Genomic DNA, 17,792 nt, shown 5'->3' on the forward strand with positions numbered 1-17,792 from the left:
GTGTGGTACATTTGTTACAACAGGTGAAAGTACATTTCTATAATTGTAATATTAGCTATAGTTATACAATTTATTGTTTTTGTTGTACAATACCATGGATTTAAAAAATATTCTAGTAATATATATAAAAGCTAAAATTTCCCCTTTTAACCGCATTCAAATATATAATTCAGTGCTGTTATCTTTGGTCACAATGTTGTGTTACACCATAATCATCACCCATTTCCCAAACTTTTGTGTTTTTGTTTTGTTTGTTTTAAATATTTTTTTTGACAAATGTTCACACACAAACAGTCCATTACATGGCCAAACTTTTGTTTTTATTAATTTATTTTTGGGGGGGTGCATGGTCCAGGAATTGAACCCGGGTCTCCTGCATGGAAGGCAAGCATTCTACCACTGAACCACCCGTGCACCCGTGCACCCCAAACTTTTGTTTTTTGTTTGTATTTTTGCATGGTCAGGCACTGGGAATCGAATCCAGGTCTCTGGCATGACAGGTGAGAACTCTGCCACTGCGCCACCACTGCCCGCCCCTAAACTTTTGTTTTTACAACTACCATGTAGCTAGGGCTGAGAAGCACAGCAGCCTAACTGCTCTACGTACAGCCAGGCTGGTACCATCTGCCTCCCCAGCCCCTTCTTGCTGCCATCATTCCTCCTGCAGGCCCAGATCACACAGGCTCCTCCCAATCAGCTGTCATGAGTCCTTGCTCAGGTTGCCAGATAAAACACAGGATTTCCAGTCACATTTGAATTTCAGATAAACAACAGATGATGTTTTAGTACAAGTATGTCTCAAATATTGCATTGTTCTTGTACTTTTATATACTAAATCTAGCAACCCTATTCTTAGCATAGCCCCATTCAGGACTGCCCTCCTTGAAATCTTATTTAATTTGAAAAGAATAACCATTAGAAAGTGCAAGGAGACAATCTGGCTTTGCGGGCCTGAAGTTTGATTTGGTCAGTGCAATCAGTGTTGAGTTCACAGTGGAAAACTCACATGAATTAAACCCAGAAGAGACTGACACATATGTCCGAAGCAATCAGACTTGTGGTGTTCCATAAACTATGCTTCCACCCAGCACCTGGAATGCTCTTCTTACTTCCCATCCCTCATCATTTACGTGGTAAATTCATTCATTCATTCACTCATTTATTCAATCTGTTCACTCATTAAGTTGACCAATATCTGTTGAGCACCTACAGTGTGCAAAGAACTATCTTTAATAGCTGAACCCATACTTCTCTCAGCTGTTCAAACAACAATAATCACAATAACAGCTAATATTTTTGAGGGCTTGAATGAGCTAGGCACTGTTTTAAATGCTTTATCTATTAAATCATTCAATCTTTTCACAATCCTATAATGTAGTTGCTATTATTATCCACATTTGACCAATAAGGAAACAGGCCTAATGAGGTAAAACACAAAAACCCTCATCTCCTGTCACACAGCTAACACATGTTGGAGGTAGGATTTGAACCAAGAAGTTTTCAGAACCTATAATCTCAACACTCTGTCAAACTACCTCCTCTTTACAGCTCTTCCTTCCTGACTCTCCCTACATCCTCAGTTAATCATTTCTCCCTCCACATTCACAACACTGTGAAAAAACTTACCTTTACTTGTATTTGCTTCACTATCTCATGGTTCTTTGCTTACATGTCTGTCTCCAATCAGATTGAAGGCCTCTCCAGAGCAGGGACATATCTTACTCACTCTTTTATCCTCAGTGCACAGTATCCTTGTGGCATAGAGGCAGTACTCAATAAATATTGATGGGTTAACTGCTTGAAAATCATGGGAAAGTTGGAGTGATGCATACGTCAGAGTCCAAGTAGGCAAATAGTAATTATTTTAATTATTTAATACAAAGGGAATATAATTGAGGGAATTGCTTACATAGCTGATGGATGAGCTGACTAGCCAAACAAGGGCCCACCCAGAACAACTAAGTAAGAAGCTACCACCACCCCAGGGCAGGAGGGCCACATGGTGGGACCACAGCAGGCAGGAGCTAATGCATGGAGGAGCCAGAATCACTGACACAACCCTCACACACCGCTGGCAGGAATGTAAAATGGTGCAACTATTGTGGAAAACAGTTAGCAGTTCCTCAAAAAGTTAAATACAGAAATACTATATGACCCAGAAATTTCACTCCTACAGAATTGAAAACAGAACTCAAACAGATGGTGATACACCAATGTTCATAGCAGTATTTTTCACAATAGCCAAAAGATGATTGATTAAACAAGAGGTGGTGCATCCATAACAATGGAATATTATTCAGCCATAAAAAGGAATGAAGCTCTGATACTTGCTGCAGTGTGGATTAATCTCGAAGTTATTAAGTTCAGTGAAATAAGTCAGACACCAAAGGATAAATAACATATGTTCTCACATATATGAAATATCTGGAGGAGGCAAAATTCATGGAGACAGAAAGAGGATTAGATATTACCAAGGACTGGCAGGAGAGGAGAATGATGAGTTATTGCTTAATGAGTACAGAGTTTGTTTGGAGTGATAAAAGAGCTTGGGTGATGGTTAGTGGTGATGGTTGCACAACATTGTGAATGCAATTAATACCACTGAATTGTATACTTAAAACTAGTTAAAATGGGAAATTGAGTTGTATATATGTTACCACAGCAAATATTTTTTTGAAAATCCAACTGGATTGGGCTACATCTTTCTTTAGGTTTCAGTTGCCAATGACAACAACAAACATTTTTATTGAGCATCTGCTTTATACTCGCCATTGTGCTAGGTCCCAGGGATGTAGACATAAAGTGAGAGTCTTTGTCAAGAAATTCTCAGTCAAGGGGACGATAGACAACTTAACAGACAATAGGTACTGTGACTATGTTAAGTACTCATACTTTAACTTGGTGGCTCCAATAAGCATCCATTCACTGCCAAACAACTTGGGAAATGCAGGAAAATAAGGCTACCTTATGAGAGATGAGTCTCTAAAATCAATGTATAATGGGACAGAGTGAAGACATGCAAAGACAGATGAAAGAAATGTAATAACCCCAAAGTCTCCACCCAGCTTTAAAATCCTGGAACTCTGCACTCTGCACACAAACCAGCCAGTCCAGAAAGGGAGGTCATGAACATTATGGTACATCTACTACATGCCAAGCACTGGACCAAGTCTTTCCGTGCATAATCTTCTTTACCGGGATCCTAGGCTGTTCTGGTTTGCTAGCTGCCAGAATGCAATATACCACAAACAGAATGGTTTTTGAAAAGGGGAATTTAATAAGTTGCTAGTTTACAGTTCTAAGGCTGAGAAAATGTCCCAATTAAAACAAGTCAATAGAAATATCCGATCAAAGGCATCCATCCAGGGAAAGACACCTTGTTTCAAGAAGGCTGATGAAATTCAGGGTTTCTCTCTCAAGTGAGAAGGCACATGGCGAACACAGTCAGGGCTTCTTTCTCAGCTGGAAGGGCACATGGCGAACTCGGCTTCATCTGCTAGCTATTTTTTTTCTTTTTTAAAATTTTTTATTGATTAAAAAAAATTACAAGAAACAAACATTCCCAACACATACACTCAGCAATTCACAATATCATCACATAGTTGCATATTCATCATCATGATCATTTCCCAGAACATTAGCATCCATTCAGAAAAAGAAATAAAAAGACAACAGAAAACTATAACAAAAAGAAAAAAAAATTTTACAGGCCATACCCCTTACTGATCCCTTTCATTGATCACTAGCATTTCAAACTAAATCTATTTTAACATTTGTTCCCCCTATTTTTTATTTTTATTCCATATGTTCCTCTCATCTGTTGACAAGGTAGATAAAAGGAGTATCAGACACAAGGTTTTCACAATCACACAGTCACATTGTGAAAGCTATATCATTATACAATCATCATCAAGAAACATGGCTACTGGAACACAGCTCTACATTTTCAGACAGTTCCCTCCAGCCTCTCCATTACATCTTGGATAACAAGGTGATATCTACTCAATGCATAAGAATAACCTCCAGGATAACCTCTCGACTCTGTTTGAAATCTCTCAGCCATTGACACTTTGTCTCATTTCACTCTTCCCCCTTTTGGTCAAGAAGGTTTTCTCAATCCCTTGATGCTGGGTCTCAGCTCATTCTAGAGTTTTTCTCAATTCCTTGATGCTGAATCTCGGCTTATTCTGGGATTTCTGTCCCACGCTGCCAGGAAGATCCACACCCCTGGTAGTCATGTCCCACATAGACAGGGGGAGGGTGGTGAGTCTGCTTGCTGTGTTGGCTGGAGAGAGAGGCCACATCTGAGCAACAAGAGAGGTTCTCTTGGGGGTGACTCTTAGGCTTAATTTTAAGTAGGCTTGACCTATCCCCTGTGGGGTTAAGTTTCATATGAACAAACCCCAAGACTGGGGGCTCAGCCTATAGCTTTGGTTGTCCACACTGCTTGTGAGAATATCAAGAATTCAACTTGGGGAAGTTGAGTTTTCCCACGCTCTCACCATTCCCCGAAGGGGATTTTGCAAATACTTTTCCATTCACTGATCAAATCACTCTGGGATTCATCAGGGCATCACCTGGACAAACCAACAAAATCTCATGTCCTATACAAAGTTCCATGTACTTAAGGTGTTCAATCAACTATCTACATAAGTTATATTAGGAAATGCACTAGTCAAAGTATTGATTTGTACCAAATAAACATTTTTTGCTTTAGTCTCACACATTGGTTGAAATTTTAAAATGTTAAGTACCATCTCTTTTCAGCACACTGCAGTAATGACGTTCTTTTGTTCTTCCTCATGCAAAAACATTTTTTAAATCTGTACATTTAGTCACTATCATTATACACTCTAGGCATTCCTAGATTACACCATCTTGATCTTTATCATCTATCTTTCTTTGTGATTTCATTTATGCCCCAGCCCCCCTCCCTCTATCATTCTCATATGCAGCTTCATTCAGTCTTTTAACATAATTGTATTACAGTTAGGTAATACTGTGTGTCCATTTCTGAGTTTTTATATTCAGTCCTGTTGCATAATCTGTATCCCTTCAGCTCCAATTACCCAATATCTTACCCTATTTCTATCTCCTGATGGTCTCTGTTACCAAGGAAATATTCCAAGTTTATTCACTAATGTCAGTTCATATCAGTGAGACCATACAGTATTTGTCCTTTTGTTTCTGGCTAATCACACTCAGCATAATGTCCTTAAGGTCCATTCATGTTGTTATATACTTCATAACTTTATTCTGACTTACAGCTGCATAATATTCCATCTTATGTAAATGTCACAGTTTGTTTAGCCAACTGTCTGTTGATGGACATTTTGGCTGTTTCCATCTCTTGGTAATTGTTAATAATGCTGCTATAAACATTGGTGTGTAAATGTCCATTTGTGTCCTTGGCCTCGTGTCCTTTGAGTAGAGACAGCATATAGATGGGTCCTGTTTTCTAATCCATTCTGCCAGACTATGTCTTTTGATTGGAGAGTTTAATCCATTAACATTCAGTGTTATTATTGCATGGGTAGTACTTTCTTCTACTATTTTGCTTTCTGGATTTTATATGTCATATCTAATTTTCCTTCTTTTTACCTTTACTCATAGTCTTCCTTTCTACACTCTTCTCCACACCTCTTTCTTCTGTCTTCGTATCTGTCTCTAGTGTTCCCTTTAGTATTTCTTGCACAGCTGGTCTCTTGGTCACAAATTCTGTCAGTGATTTTTTGTCTGAAAATGTTTTAATTTCTCCCTCATTTTTGAAGGACAATTTTGCTGGATATAGAATTCTGGTTGGCAGTTTTTCTTTTTTAATAATTTAAATATATTATCCCACTGTCTTCTCATCTCATCTGCTAGCTTTTTATCCCGGCTTCCGGCCTCATGAAATTCCCTGGGAGGCATTTTCCTTCTTCATCTCCAAAGGTCACTGGCTCATGGACACTCTGCTTCGTGGTGCTGCAGCTTTCTCTGCTTTCTCCAAATCTCCTTAATTCTCCCAAATGTTTCCTCTTTGATAGGACTCCAGAAACTTATCAAGACCCACCCAAATGGGTGGAGACATGTCATCACCTAATCCACCTTAACAACCACTCTTGATTAAACCACATCTCCAGGGAGATGACCTGATTACAATTTCAAACTTACAGTATCGAATAGGGATTATTCTGACTTTATGAAATGGGATTTTGATTAAAACATGGCTTTTCTAGGGTCCATACATCCTTTCAAACCAGCACATGGGCCTCCGAATTTCATTCCATAACTTTACAGGGGTAAAATGATATACCAAGATTTTATTTATCTTTCCCAGGGTCATAGAGCTGAATCATTGCAGAGCAGAGATTGGAATTTAGTTCTCCAGATATCCATTGCTGTACTCTAAGACACTACCTCTAGATACAGGAGTATGTTCTGCCGTTGCAAAAGAAAGAACTCGGCTAAAGTAGTACTCCCTTAATTTCCCATTTTGGTGTGCAAATTTCTTTGAAAAAAACTAAGTGCATGTAATATTTGTTTATTATTTTCCACATCTAAACACCTTATTTGGTTTAGGAGAGAGGGAGGTGGTTCTATATCTTATTACTTTTTTTACTCATACAAAACATTTGCAGAATGTGTCAATTTTCAACATTCTGCGCCAGTTGTGAGCTCATTCTTGACTTACACATGGCAGTATTTTCAAAGGCTATGTCTAACAGGTGGCCAGAGACTCTTCATCCCTGTCCTCCACCCACAGCCTCCAAGCTGCTGACTTTCTGGAGCAGCTGGCATCTTAGCAACAAAGAGGTAGCAGGTTGGAAACGGGCATTAGAGGGATGAAGTATCGGTTCTGGGTCCCAGTACAACATCTGCCACTGAATTTCTCTGGGAAATCAATAGGCACCCCTTAGGGTTTTTAAGGGTTCATTTCTGTTTACTAATTATGCTTTTTCCTTTTCTAGATGGGCTTCCCACTTTTCTAACCAAATATATGCATCCTCAAAACTAAAAAAAGAAAGAAAGAAAGAAAGAAATTTTAAAAACCAAATATATGCATCCTCATAGTAAGAAAAAGTGGTGAAGCAAAGCTATTATAAGGTTGTCAATAAACAAAACAACACAAAACTATAGCTCATCAAGACCTGCTTTTTGAGAAAAATAATAATCCTGGCCCTAATTCTCACTGCATATTGGAAAAGAACTGCAGTGACTCTCAAATTTGTGGAAATTATTTTACTTTCAGTGGAATTGAGGATTGAAGAGTTCATACTTTGCTAGCTACTTACTGCAAAAGAAGGAAGCTTTCAAGAGCAAGTCAGCAGACAGAACATGAGTTGGTTTCAATATCATTGTCATTTTAAATCCAGGATGACTTGGTCTTCTTATGTGATTGCCTTTCAACATAGCTTTCAGGATTCTCTTTATGAAATGGAGTAGGGGGTAATTATCTTTTAGATATTTTCCAAATGCTGGCTAAATTGGATGGCTAGCTAAGGACTGTATACAGGGCATGCTGTCATTTGGTAATCTTTTACTACGTGCTAAGTTGAACACTCTGCAGGATCTACATTTAATCCTTACAGCGACCCCATGAAGAAAACAAGATTATACTTTATAGATGAGGAAACTGAGGTTCCAATTCTTCCAATCATTATCACAGATTAGATCAGATTAAGTATCTTGTTCAGGTTTAAGAAAGTGGCTGAGCTGAGATTTAAACTGAAGTCTATGACTGCAAAGACTGTGTTCTTAGCTGCTACTTTATACTGCACAGAACCATTATATTATTTGTGCAGTATTGTAAAATTCTCACAAACGTCTCCAAAGGATGAGTTATATTTGTTTTATTTGTAAAGTGAATATAGTTGAATCTTTTTATGATGTTGATGTTAGGACATGGAACTATCTCTCATTTTATTAGGTTATCTCTTTGGATTGTATTTTCCATGTTCAGTGCTTCAGTGGTCACCATTTGATTAATCTTCTGGAAATCCTGAAATTTCATGGATACACTGTAAAAAGTTTCTTGTACATGTTACCTTCTAAGTAGGATGGTGTTGAAAATAGATATTGGAAAGCCATACCAACTGCATGACTCCTACTGCACCAGAAAGATAAAGAATCACTATTTCAGGCTGATTAAATATACTCCAGGGAAATTCTTAGCAATTTTTCTTTTTTATTTATCCAAGTCCACTGCTAGAGCTGAGAAAGTAGTTCCAAATCCCATGACAACAGTTAAAGTGAGACTAAAACTACAAAACTACTAAGTAGGAAAGTTTACACCATAACTAATAGATTCAAAAGAATGCAAAATTGTCTAAGTCCCCCTCCTCACACAAGGAAGAAAGGAGAATTTTTAAATCTTTTGGTCTGGAGGATAAACAAGAAATTTGGGAAAAAGTGAAAGTGAGTAAGTTGTTGGTCAGAGCCCCTGATGGATAGTCTGAACTCTGATTTCAGGGGTGATAGAAATCCTCAGATGGGTTTGGGGATCCCAGAGCAGGGGGACTTATGCCTCCACTTCCAATCGAGAATGCTGTGAGGAAATATTTTTCCAGAGACTTCTATGCCAGCTTTAGTGGCTACAGTAGAGTAGAAGTGGCCACAAGGTAGGGCTGGGGAGAGAACTATCTGAGATACACCCATCACTATCCCCTCCATGCTTCTTTTGGCATTGGAGCAGTACAGAAGAGCATCTGTAGTTTACCCAAGGTTTCTCCCATACCTTTCTCCCATTAAACAGAGCAAGTATTTGACTGAAGGAAAGCTGATGGGCTGAAATAATCCATATGTTGTATTAACCTAGGATCCAAAGCCAGGTACAGACCATGGAATCAGCAATGACAGCTGTGAGGACAAATGTCAAAAACCAAAGCCATCTCAAAAGAAGCAAACTCGCAAGGAGGATGGCACAGTTTTCCATCCCTTTAATGTCAAGATTATATCTTACCCCAGGAACTGAGATCAGCCTCAGGGAGAAAGTCAAAAGAAAGGGTGGAGGAGAAGAACCTTTAGTTGACTAAGAATTTCTCAAAAATGACTAGATTTTAAACCCAAAGTACAGAGATTGAATTTATCTTAAATAAGAAAGATCTCCATTTTTTCTATGTAGAAATTGTGTTTCATGAGTTAGTTTAATTCAGTTAAAGAGAAATCAAATCACTTCTTAGCTCATCCGACTTTTGTGACTGTAAAAATGTATGCCATCAACACATTTTAGTATAAAGAAATTCACTGTTACCATTTAAATTTTGTCAGAATGAGTAGTTCGAAGCCTTCTTCAAGGAATTTTAATCATTCGTACAGGAATTAGAAAGAGGTTTTTAGGTGATGCAGTAGTGGCATTAGGGTTGTTACCCCAATATGCACCCCACATTTCCTTCCCTGTGAAGCAGTCATGTTGTCTATGCTAATAGGGCAATTCCACCACCATTGATGCAGGGATTGGGTCAAGAAAGACAAGCCTCAGTCAGTCAGCCTGTGACAATCAGCCGATGAAATCTCTCTGTCCAGAGAAGTTGGTCATGGGAGATCCAGCCAGCATTAGGGGCAGGACTCCTTTTCAGTAGCTTTGGGAAGGAATTGGTGGCTTTCTGGAGATGAACATGGAGCTAGCCTTAGAATGAAACTGATACCACAGAAGCTAGAGAGGAGAGAACATGTCTGGCAGTTACTAAATCAAGCCAACACTGAAATCACTACTTCTGAACTTTCTGGTGCTGAGCAAATAAATCTCTTTTTTTGTTTAATCCAGTTTGAGTTGGGTTTCCTGTTACATGCAACTAAAAAAAAAAAAAATCCTGAAATGTTACTGGTGGAGAAGGGTACTTTCTCAGCTCCTAAATTTCAATATATTAATAAAGTAAAACCTCATAATAATTACCTCATATTTCAATGTCCTTTTCTAGTAGGGCTTTCACTGAGAAAACCAAAAAAGAAATAAATACCATATGCAGTGAAAAAAAAGAGTGTACCCATTATTTTCCTTATTTGATATCCCATCTCTTGTATTGACCTTTGCATGATGGATTGATCTTCCTTTTTCTTTCCTTCCTATCCCTTCTTTCTTCCTTAAAGAGAGGAGGGAAGGAGGAGAACAATGTGGAGGAAGAAAAGGAGGAGAGTGAAGGAGGGCAGGTAGGCAGGTAGCCAGACACCCTGCTTCTGGCTGGGTGGCTGGAACATTCCTTATTAGCTCTTATATAAAACTTAGAATGTGTACTCCCATTGTTCACGGATATTGGGTGACTCCAAGGGAACAATCCATTCCATAAATTCCACTGACAACTCATGACCAGATGATGCAAGCAGTGGAACACAATGCAAGTTGCTTGTTTGATCTGTCATGAATATCAGGGCTGGCAGCTAAATGATTATTATATTTCACTTGCCTAGTTTCTCTCTCACATATCGTTCCTAGGCTCTTAGGGCGAACTCCCAGGCCAGAGTTTAGAACAAGCCAGTGGACAGGACACTTATCAAAGTGCAAACATTTACTTTACAATGTGGCAGTTAAAAATAACCTGCCAGGGATTCGAAGTGCGTCAGGGAAACCTTTTGTCCTCCCTGGTGTGCAGTGTATCCAAGACTTCTTCCTGGAGGGCTCTCTCCCACATTCTCTTATTTCCTTTCTGTGGCTGCACCTTGGTGATGTTCAAAGGGGCCACTGTTTTCACGGAGTCACATTTTTCAAGTTCCTGCCCTTTCCCTTTTACTCTTTGCCTTCGGGGATAGGAGATGCATTACAAATTGGCTGGTGCACAGAGGGACAATGCACAGGAACCTACTAGCATTTATTTTTTGCATCCTGAGGCATGTGGGTTCAGGGAAGAGGTACAATTCTCAGAGCTTGGTTTTAGCTCACAAAGCAGTCAGGAGGAACTCGAGACATCAAAGTTCAGGTTTCTCATTCTGAAGCCTTGACCATAGGAAATAGCGGAATAAGTGGGAAGACACATCAGAATATTCTGAAATATGATATAAGGAAAGAATGTCCATGTTGAAGAAGTTTTGATGTAAGAATGGATTTAGAGCTAAATAGGAATAATTCGTGGGCCAGGAAGAATGACATTTAAGAACATTTAAAGACCCACTGAAAGAACTCTCAAAATTTAACAGTGAAAAAAGGAAACGATTCAATTAGAAAATAGGCAAAGGACATTTACAGACATTTTTACCAAAGAGGATATTCAGATGGCAAATAAACACACAAAAAGATGTTCAACACCATGGGCCATGAGGAAAATGCAAATTAAGATCACAACGAAATGTGACATGCCTATTAGAACTGTTAAAATTTTTAAAGTAGCAATACCAAATGCTGGCAAGAATACAGAGAAACTGAATCTCTCATAATTGCTGCTGGGAATGTAAAATAGTACAGTCATTCTGCAAAACATTTGACAATTTCTTTTTAAAAACTAAGCACGCACTTACCCTATGACCAAACAGTCACATTCCTGGACATTTATCCCAAGGAAACGAAAACAGGTTTGTAGAAAGATTTGTTTGATCATAGCAGCTGTGCCGGTTTGAAAAGATATATGTACCCTAGAAAAGCTATGTTTTAATCCTAATCCCATTTTGTAAAGACAGTCGTTTCTTCTAATCCCTATTCAGTATTGTATGTTTGAAACTGTAATTAGATCACCCCCCAAAGAGATGTGATTTAATCAAGAGCGGTTGTTAAACCGGATTAAGTGGAGGCATGTTCCCACTTTCTCTTTTGGGTGGGTATTGATTAGTTTACTGGAATCCTATAAAAGAGGAAACATTTTGGAGAAAGTGGGAGATTATGAGAGAGCAGAGAACGACATAGCCACAAAAAGCAGAGTCCACCAGCCAGCAACCTTTGGAGATGAAGAAGAAAAACGCTTCCCAGGGAGTTTCATGAAACAGGAAGTCAGGAGAGAAAGCTAGCAGATGGTGTCATGTTCACCATGTGCCCTTCTAGCTGAGAGAGAAGCCCTGACTATGTTTGCCATGTGCCTTTCCAGATGAAAGAGAAACTCTGACTGTGTTTGCCATGTGCACTTCCATTTGAAAGAGAAACCCTGAACATCACCAGCCTTCTTGAACCAAGGTATCTTTCCCTAGATGCCTTAGATTGGACATTTCTATAGACTTGTTTTAATTGGGACATTTTCTCAGCCTTACAATTCTAAACTAGCAACTTATTAAATTACCCTTCTTAAAAGCCATTCTGTTTCTGGTGTATTGCATTCTGGCAGCTGGCAAACTAGAACAGTAGCATTATCCCAAATATCCCCAAACTGCTAACAACCCAAATGCCCCTGACCATCGGTGAATGGCTAATCAAACTGTGGTACACCCGTACCATGGAGCCCTGCTCAGTTATAAAAAGGAACAAACTAATGATACTTACAACAACTTGGATGGATCTCAAGGGTATTACGCTGAGTGAAAAAAGCCAGTCTCAAAATGTCACATACTTTATGATTCCATTTATATAATGTTCTCAGTAGACAAAATTATAGAGATAGAAACTGTTTTTCAGCAGTTGCCAGGGTCTTAAGGATGGTGGGACATAGAGGAATGGGGGTTGTAAAGGGAGAACTTTGAGGTAGGACGGAATAGTCCTGCACATCGATTGCAGTCATGGTTACAGAGTTTTATGCATAGGATAAAATGATGTAACTGACACACATTGTACCAATGTCAAATTCTTGGTTTTGGTATTGTACTATAATTATGTAAGATATAGCCATAGGGGTGGAGGAACTGGGTGAAGGAACAATTTACTATTTTTGCAATGTTCTGTGATTCTATACTTCAAAATACAAATATATATAATTCCCGGACTATACACCCCCAAAAAAATAAAAATAAATATATTAAGATTTTAAAACCCTCGAGAGCTCTGGATCCAAGTTTTGCCTATCCAACATCCATTCCTGATCATCTCCTGCTAACTGGGCCCATATTCCCTTAGTGGGGAATCCTCTCTTTCTCACTCTCACAGCCCAGGTAGCTGCAGTGAAAATGTATGACCTGACTGAGTGGCCAACATACCACATTCCTCTAAGCCAGTCTAGACTGGCCTTTCGCAGAATGCTGAGAAAAGGATGATTGTTCTTTTCTGGAAAAATTCAAATCCAGAAGGATAGAGTCCTGAGAACTACATGAGGGGGCTGCGAATGGCACTGTCACCAGGGAATCAGAAGTGAAAAACAAATAAAGAAATCAGTTTCAGAGGAAATTGTTCAAGCCTTGCTTTTAGTCATACCTACATTTAGGTTATCCTATTTGTGAATCGATATTTCCCTCCCCTATGCCACCCCCACCTCTTTTTTCCTTTTCTTTCCCTACCCCCACCCCCCAACTCAGTTGGCCTAATTGACTTGATCTGCATTAATTCCACACATGGAACATGGGACGAGCATAATCACATTGGTAAGGAAAGTTGATGAACTCCAGTTAGTGCAGACTTGGGTGGCGTTAACAGAAGTTTACTAAGTAGGAAAACGCAGACCACAGGCAGACAGCACCTGTAGGACTGTGTCCCCTTCTGGATGGCATTCGAAAAGGGACAGGGACAACCTGGATCACACTCAGGGGAGTGTCATCTAGCAATGGTGCAAAGAGGAAAGGCTCGGGGACCAAACCACCTGGGTTCAAAGTTAGGCTCTGCCACTTACTAGCTGTGTAATCTTGGTCACTTACTTAACCTCTCTGTGCCCCAGTTCCCCTATCTGTAAAACGGGGATAATAATTACCTCATGGGATCACTATGAGATTTATATGAATTAACATATATAAAATGCTTAGAATAACATGTGGTGTATACTATGCACCCAATAAATATTAGCTATTATTACTAGTATTGCTAACATCATCATCATCCCCACCACCAGTGCAGTTGGTGAAAATAAGGCAGGAAGAGATGAAAAGGAGACTTGTAGAGACATGACTGATCTCTTCAAAGGCTTGAAATGCTGCCAAGAGGAGGAGGGATTAGATGAGTTCCGTGTGGCCCTGGGAAGCAGATATGATATCAAAGGGTGTAAATTACAGGAACTCAGATTTTGACTCAATATATAGGGAACGCCGTTTTAACTATCAGAGTTATCTGAAGATGAAAGGTTTGCTTTGAACGGGATCTGTCCCATGTTTCTCGTGTCTTCAGCACCACTCTGGATGGATCCTTATGGGATTTAAGAATTAGCTGCATGATTCCTATCTTACAATTATGTGGGGATTAAATTCTAAAATCAGAGTATATGGTAAAAATCACATGTAGTCAAAACTGCCCTGAAAAGTTTCCTAGGAAGATATTACTTTAACAACTTTTCTTTTTGTAAACCCAACACAGCCAGTGTCCCTCCAGCATTGAAACTGATCTTTGCTTTTTGGTTTAACCCTAGATAAAGGAGTTGGCTTTCATCTAAGTGCCAAGTTCAATGAAAAAATATATATTTTCTACCAGTACACTCACTCAGAGTAAGAGATGCTTGTTTTATGGGGGTGAGACCGACTGAGATTCATGCTATCCACTCATTCTCACCCTAAGACCTATGCTCAATGAGTACAACGTCAGGCTGAATTAATCGTTCTGTTTATACTGCTATTTTTCTATTTTGTCTATTTATTTTCTTTTTTTCTATATATCCAAGTGCACAGAGTTGAAGTTACCAAAGTTAAATGCACCCTCTGAAAATTTGAGAATAAACTAGGGCTTCTTGGTCAGTAACTGCTCTCTTTCAGTCCACGTTTTTTATAACTACTCGTTGGTCCCAGGGGATGCATTTGATTGTTTATCTAGTATCGCCCTTCTTCTGGGAAAGGCACCCTGTCTATCCAGTCATGTTTCTAGGGTGCCATCAACTTCAGTGTTTCTCTGCACACTTGGTGGGCACCTGACCCAAGCAGGGCCAAACAGAAGCCTTCCCTGAGGGCAGAGCAGGTCCAATCAGAAGCCTCTTCTGAGATTTCTGGCCTTAGAACTAGAGCATAGTTCTCAGTTCCTCTCAAAGGGCAAGGCTGTGCTGTATTCCTAGCAGTCACTGGCTATGTCCCCAGCCATGTGGCTTGAATCTTAACAACAGGCAGAGAGAAGTGCAGTGTTGGGAGACAGAGAGTTTCTCGCTCCATTCTTGTTATTAATTCCAGTAATCTCTGGGGTCTGGTGTGCCCCTGCCCTTCCCCTCGTGATCCATGGAATATGTTCTTTTGGCTTAATTGGGGTTAAGTCACTTTCAATAAAAGAACTTTAATGTAGCTTTCAAGAATTTTATTCCCTGACATCTATCAATCACCATGTTCACTAGGCAATGAAAGAGTACATAGGAAGAAGCTTGGAGGCCTGGTCCCACACTTGTTACAGCACAAGGATTATGTTCATTTTCAAGCAGGCCCCATAAAGTCCTACAAAATGTGAAGAGTGAGGTTTTTTTCCTTTTGAAGAGTCATTGTTTTATCCTTCTATATCATGCAGATTATGTAACATACAAAGAAAGGGAGAAAGGAGGAAAGAAGGAAGGAAGGAGAGGAGGGGAGGTGAGTGGTGGGAAGGGAAGGGAAGAGGAGAAGAGGAGAGGGGAGGAGAGAGAAAACCTTGTGCCTTATTGAGAACTCAGTCTGCTTTTTTTCACCCTTTTAAAATCATCAGAAAAAGGCTCTCATTCAACCACAACCACAAGTTACTGAGCTCCTACTATTTGAAAGATGCTGATAGGCAGTGGAGGAAACCATACAACGGAATAAAATGGAGCCCCTATTCTCAGGGGCCTACCGCCAGGAAGATTTTTGACATTTGAGTTAAATATGCCAAAATACCAAAAATACCTCTAACGGGTTCACAGATTTTTCCTAATATTTATCAGAAGTTGAGATAATTTGGTATTTGATGATTCTTAAGTTTAGTTCTCACTTTTTTTACTAGAAACATGGATATACATGTATTACTAAAATAATCGTCTTGAAATTTCTAAGAATTATTTTTGAGCAGACACTCAAATTATTTAAGTATTTATAACCAAAATAAATTTCTCTCATTTTAAAAGCTGTCCTTTTGGGATTAAAAAATAGGAATTAAATAAAGTTATCACAGTTAATGCATGGCTTTACTTTGGAAATGAAAAGACATCATGTACCATTCCCAGCTGCATCACTTGTTCTATCCCAGTGAGTCAGCTGATAGGTAATTCATTCCATCTCCTTTTACACATGGCAGGGCCAAGAAACCTTGGATAAATGAGTGGCCCAAGGTCATATGGTGACAAGTTTTGGCCCAGAGTCTTAATCCACAAACGTCTGGTCTTTTTTCCTCTCTTTGTTAGCCCACATAGGACTTCACTGATCTGAAAATTAGCAAGACAGACCCCATGATATTGAAGAAATTTTCAAGAAGTTCTGCAGCCACTGACTGATAACCTAATGTCCAAAACAACCCAAGAAGGATTCTCTAGTAAGTCAGAAACCCACCCAAGAGAAATTCTTTAAGTTTCACTTGCATGGATAAGAATCCTAAATCAGATCTCTGTCTAGCACGTCAAATGAAAAAATTACAGGTTGGCAAAACAGGAATTCTGAAAAGTCCCCTATTCAGGGCTTATTAAGAGAGTTGAGAACAGTTCGTTGGGCTTGCAGGGTTAATATCTGGGATGCAGCTTTATTTATTGCCTGGGATGGGGAGGGAAGGGAGTTGTCCTCTCTATCTCTAATAGTCCCAAGTAATTTGCCTACACCCTTTCAGTACCCACTGCCAGTGCACTGGGGTGATTTGTCAGTTCCTGGATAATAAAGGTGTGGTGCAGGGTGGACAAACACACTGGCTTCTCCCACCCTGTCACCATGGCTACCATTTTTAATTTATCAAAGCTCAGAGTCCTTTTATAACAGAGGAGACAGGTAGCTGTCACTTCAGAAGAAACCTTATTGCTGCCCTTAAAATGATCCTTTGGGAACTAAGATTGGGGATGAGAAAGTTATCAAGTCTGTTATGTAACACCAGGGTGCCAATTTGAAGACAGTTTTCATGATAGTGAGATGAACAGAAGTTGCAAAAGGTAGGAAGGGCTTTCCTCAAGCATGAATGCAAATAACTTATCACTGAATTTTACCTAGGATGAAAATTTGATTGAAAAGCAAACTTTCCACATTGGTTAGCTCCGAGGGAGTTCCCAAGCCTCCCTGTAAAACTTTCATCATAGATGTCTCCTGTTTTTCCTGGATGTGGGGCTGGAATTGGAGGTGCAGCTGAAATTCATGTGAAGATCAAGGACCAGGAACTTACAGAACCAGGATTGGAGACCTTGCTGAAGTGCACTTATTGAACACTGCCAAAGAAACTGCAGGAATAAATCGAGCAGGTAGAGTTGAGAGCATCACTGGGATGGCAGCTCTTGACCAAAAGATGTTATATCAGCAGTCTGTCTGAACTGGATTTTCCCCAGGGCTGAAACTGGGAATACACACTGGGGTTCTGGATTTCTGTGACTTTTTTGTTGCAGACATCTATTAGTTGGTTACCCTTTAAAAATACACACACACACTTCTTTTCATATATTATGAGCAGATGCTATTATGACAGATTGACAGCTGACTCAGGTCGTTTGGTGCAGGGACTTCTCCAGGTTCGTGGATAGGGGCTCAGATCAAAGTGTGACAACCTTGCAAGAGAACCCCAGTCCTTCATGCCACAGCATGCTCAGCCTGTGTCTTCATCTGGTCTCAACACAGGGACCTAACGATCAGGGACATGATATGATTTGGGCTTTCGAAATATCACTTTCACAGAGGGACAAGATTAGAGCCCAGAAAACTTGTTCCAAAGCTATTGC

General features: G+C 39.6%; 1 long non-coding RNA gene across 1 annotated transcript in view; it reads left to right on the top strand.

The window, feature by feature from the left end:
* Positions 1-17,582, top strand: part of LOC143668354 (uncharacterized) — an 86,931-nt gene extending 69,349 nt beyond the window's left edge. The window contains exons 3-4 of the long non-coding RNA XR_013168413.1: positions 16,290-16,417; positions 17,077-17,582. This is a non-coding gene — a long non-coding RNA (uncharacterized LOC143668354). The remainder of the gene's footprint in view (positions 1-16,289; positions 16,418-17,076) is intronic.
* Positions 17,583-17,792: the final 210 nt, after the last annotated feature.

This window comes from Tamandua tetradactyla, chromosome 24 (genome assembly GCF_023851605.1).
Source record: "Tamandua tetradactyla isolate mTamTet1 chromosome 24, mTamTet1.pri, whole genome shotgun sequence".
Lineage (NCBI taxonomy): Eukaryota > Metazoa > Chordata > Mammalia > Pilosa > Myrmecophagidae > Tamandua > Tamandua tetradactyla.